This window comes from Lactuca virosa, chromosome 5 (genome assembly GCF_052849685.1).
Source record: "Lactuca virosa cultivar CGN04683 chromosome 5, Lactuca_virosa_CGN04683_v6, whole genome shotgun sequence".
NCBI classification, from domain to species: Eukaryota; Viridiplantae; Streptophyta; class Magnoliopsida; order Asterales; family Asteraceae; genus Lactuca; species Lactuca virosa.
In genome coordinates, this window is record NC_136430.1 from 316,705,227 (window position 1) to 316,709,779 (window position 4,553).

The window sequence follows — 4,553 nt, forward strand, 5'->3', positions numbered from 1 at the left end:
GAAATGTGATAATCGGTCGACATATTAAATATTTAAATACTCAATTTCATGTTTTACAACAAAAATAAATAAAATCCCAAAAAGCTCCAAAAACCTAAAAATAGGAGTCTAAGAATCGTTATAAACTAAAAGATAATATGATTAAAGTAATGTGCACCTGAGTAGTAGCAGAATCAAAAAGTAGAAAATGAAAAAAATTCGAAAATCGTGGAGTGCACATCACGTGTGGGCTCGGTTGCGAGAAAATGTAAAGAAAAACAAAGATGCATGTCGAAAAGTGGGGACCCAAGTGCATGTGGCGCACCCGCTTTGTGCATCATGCACCCCAAACTTTGAATTTCAAAACTTTTAAACCCTGAACTATTTTACATGTTACTTTTCACCCGAAAACCCTAGAAATTTTACCTAGTGTGACATCCCCTAATTTCTCGGCCAGAAAATACCGATTTAATTTATGCTTTTTAAAATAAAATCAGAGAAATCTTTTCAAAAGATGTTGCGGAATAGGTCCCCAAAATAAAACATGATAAAAGTTTATCAAAACCCTTCTTGAAGAATGTATATATTTTCCATATATATATATCAAAACCTCGGGATGTCATGTTCCGATACAGATCAAAAGCATAAACAAGACATTATAAGCCTTACTACGGTTATTTACAACTACTGGCCTATAATCAAAACTCTCTCATCGTCCTCCGACTATGCTCGGGGTCCACTACCTGTAATAATAAAAAGCTGAGTGGGTCAGGCTTGGGAGCCTGGTGAGCATATAGGGTTTTCAAACCACAATAATAATAACATATTAAGTTCACCAATCATCAATAACCCTGATTACCCATTCCCGTTGTCCTCACTTTACGTCCCTAAACACCTAACTAAAGGGACTTAACCTAAGGAATATCATCGGGTTGGACACTACTGCTAAGGGGACTCCTCAGCCATACATGTCCTAAAGGCAACCATGAGGGGGATTGGAGTACACCAATGAACATTTAGTTCATCAACACCTACAAGTTGCGAACTTGCTAGTGTACCACTGGACTGTCTAGAAAGGTCCGTGATAGTCATCTATACGCTGCTAGACGACTACAACAACACCAACAACAACACCGACAACGAAGCCTCTCATCATTTTAACACCCGCCGACTATTTTTTCTACCCATGTTCTACCCAACATATTTGTAGATAAAATACATATACAGTTTAAAACTTGTATAAAACATCAATTCAACAGTCACCTCAAATAAACAATTAACATATTTACACATAACACGTATTTTAAGGTAAATACTTCATATCTATGTGTAAATTGAAAGTAACTACACACTCACATGATTTGATGATAATCGGGCAGCAATTCGTTTCCTAAAACGTTCGTTTCTAATAAAACCGGGAGTTTTATTAAGAAACCGGGCTCTGCAAAAGTCGGGCTTCGAAACCGAAAAGATAAATTTTTCGGGCTTCACGGGCACTTCGTAGCGTATTCCGGGGCTTATAATTGATACCGGGGCTTCGGGGGATGTTAATATGAAAGAAATATGGGTTTAGGGGCTAAAAGTGACAAGTTTTCAAAATACCCCCGGGAGGTCTCGCACCCCTATTTATAGGGGCCGAAGCTCCTGATCCGACGGCTGAGAAGCCACTAGGTGTGCTGATCCGAGGACTCGCAGGGGATGGCTCGCACGAGGTTGCACGTGCTAAGTGGCTGCTGGCTTCTTGTGATTGGACCGAAGCCTAGGTCCGAAGTCGGTTCTGGTGGTGGGATCCGCAGGCGAGGGTGCGCAGGTGGCTGCACGTGCGAAGGCCTCGATGTCCTCTCCTGATTGGACCGAGGTCTAGTCCGAAGTAGGGGGGATCCGTGGCATTCTTGCGAGGTTTCGGACACGAGGGAAGAGAGTATGTGTCGCACCGCTATTGGACCACTTCAGATAGATCAGGTGCTCGGATGACTCAGCGGCTCAGACACGTGGCTCGCCTGACTCACCATTTCGGACACATGGCACCTTCTAAGCGAGGGTGACGTGGCAAATCGTGACTATGCGAATTTTCTCGGTTTTTGTGCAAAAACTTCTAAAATCCATAACTTTCGCATACGAGCTCCGTTTTTGACGTTCTTTATATGCACGCGTAGGTAAAATTACGCTCTACAACTTCCGTTTAGACTTCGTCGGCTATTTTTGAATTTAATTTTTATATTATTATTTTTAACAGACCGGGACAGGAAATCCGTTAAAAATTCATAACTTCTTCATCTGACGTCCGTTTTCGTTAGAATTTTTACCGTTTCTGCTACTAATGACGAGACCTTCGATTCTCGTTTAGGTCGTGTCGGCTAAAAATCACTCGATCTAAAATTCGAGTTTTTAGCTGTCTACTGCTAAGTTGAAACTTCGAAAAATCATAACTTCCTCATACGAAGTCAGATTTGGGTGTTCTTTTTATACCTACTCTCGGTTTAACGAACACTACGAGTTTCGTTTAGATCACTAACGCTAAAATGTAGTTTATCGAAATCTCACTTTTTATGACATTCAGCACGGAGCCGGTTTTGTCGTGAAACTTCAACATGTCATAACTTCTTCGTTATTACTCGGATTTCGACATTCTTTATATATCCGTAATCCTTGTCACGACCACTACAACTTTCTTAATAGATATCGGCTTTATCTAAAATTTAATTTTTGACACTCATTTTTATTCTTAATTAATTAACTCCTAGTAATTAAGCATAAAACACATAAAACACATAGAATTCACATAATTCCTTTTTCATTTCTTCAAAATGAGTTACAAAGGTTAACCTAGACTATCACCTTAATATTAATACCTAGGCTAGAAGCACGAGTGTAACAATTCTCTCCTCCTTAGGATGATTCCGTCCCCGGAATCACACATCACCAAACAAATGCGGGTAGCGACTCATCATGTCACTCTCCGTTTCCCAGGTGAGATTTGGTCCATTCGTATGTTTCCAGCACACAAGCACTAAATCAACCATCTTGCGTCGCAACTTCATAGTCTTACGGTCTACTATTGCCTCAAGTTCTTCAATCAACCTTTTGTTTTCATCCACCTTTAACTCAGAAATCGGAATTATGTCGGGCACATCTCCCGTGAACTTCCTCAAATAACACACATGAAATGTGTTATGAATACCCTCCAGTTCTTCCGGTAATTCTAGCTTGTAAGCTTGATTCCCGATCTTCTGAAGAACTTTAAATGGTCCAATAAACCTTGGACTCAACTTTCCTCTTTTACCAAATCTTATAAGTCCCTTCCACGGCGAGACTTTAAGTAAAACCGAATCTCCAACATCGAAGGATATCGGTTGTCTTTTCTTGTCAGCATAGCTCTTTTGTCGATCTTGAGCAGCTAACATCCTCTCCCTTATCACTTTCAACTTCTCAGCAGTCTGATGGACTATCTCAGGTCCCATAAACTGCTTTTCCCCAGCTTCCAGCCAGCATGATGGCGTTCGACACTTTTCTCCATACAAAGCGTGATAAGGTGCCATCTTGATGCTTGAGTGGAAACTATTATTATAGGAGAATTCTACTAAAGGTAAGTGTTCATCCCAGTTACCTTGGAATTCTAGGGTACATGCTCTCAGCATATCTTCCAATGTTTGAATTTTTCGCTCACTTTGACCATCAGTTTGCGGATGGTAAGCTGTACTCAAACACAACTTAGTACCCAATTCCTCTTGTAGACTCCTCCAAAACCTTGAGGTAAAATGGTTGTCACGATCGGATACAATCGTTAACGGAACACCGTGTAGCCTCACAATTTCCTTCACGTAAGAATTCACAAGTTTATCCATAGTCCATTTCTCGTTAGCGGCTATGAAATGCGCACTCTTAGTGAAGCGATCAACGACCACCCAAATCATGTCGTGATCGTTCCTTGTTCTGGGCAGTTTAGTCACAAAATCCATGGTAATGTCCTCCCATTTACCCATGGGTACTGGTAAAGGTTCTAAACTCTCATACGGTTTCTGTTGTTGTGCCTTAACCCTCACACAAGTTACACACTCAGCCACATAGTTAGCAACATCGAGCTTCATCGTCGGCCACCAGTAATAGGGTTTTAGGTCCCTATACATTTTCGTACTGCCGGGATGAATCGAGTACATGGTTTTGTGAGCTTCTTCCATCAGAAGACCTCTTACTCCTCCTGTCTTAGGTACCCAAATCCTATCTTTGAATACCTTCAATCCTTGACCGTTTGTGTCAAACACCAACGTTTTTCCCAAACGTTCCTCCTTCCGGTCATTTTTCTCCACAGCTTCCTCCTGAGCTTTCTTTATACTTTCCACAATTGTAGAGACAACTTCAATCTTCAACGCTCTTGGCCTTCTCTTTTCAAGATTTACCTTCCGTCTGAGACCATCAGCAACAACATTTGCTTTACCAGGGTGGTAAAGTATCTCACAGTCGTAGTCCTTGAGTAGTTCCAGCCAGCGCCGCTGCCTCATGTTCAATTCCTTCTGATTAAAGAGATATTGAAGACTCTTATGATCAGTGAAAAGTTTACACTTAGTACCATAAAG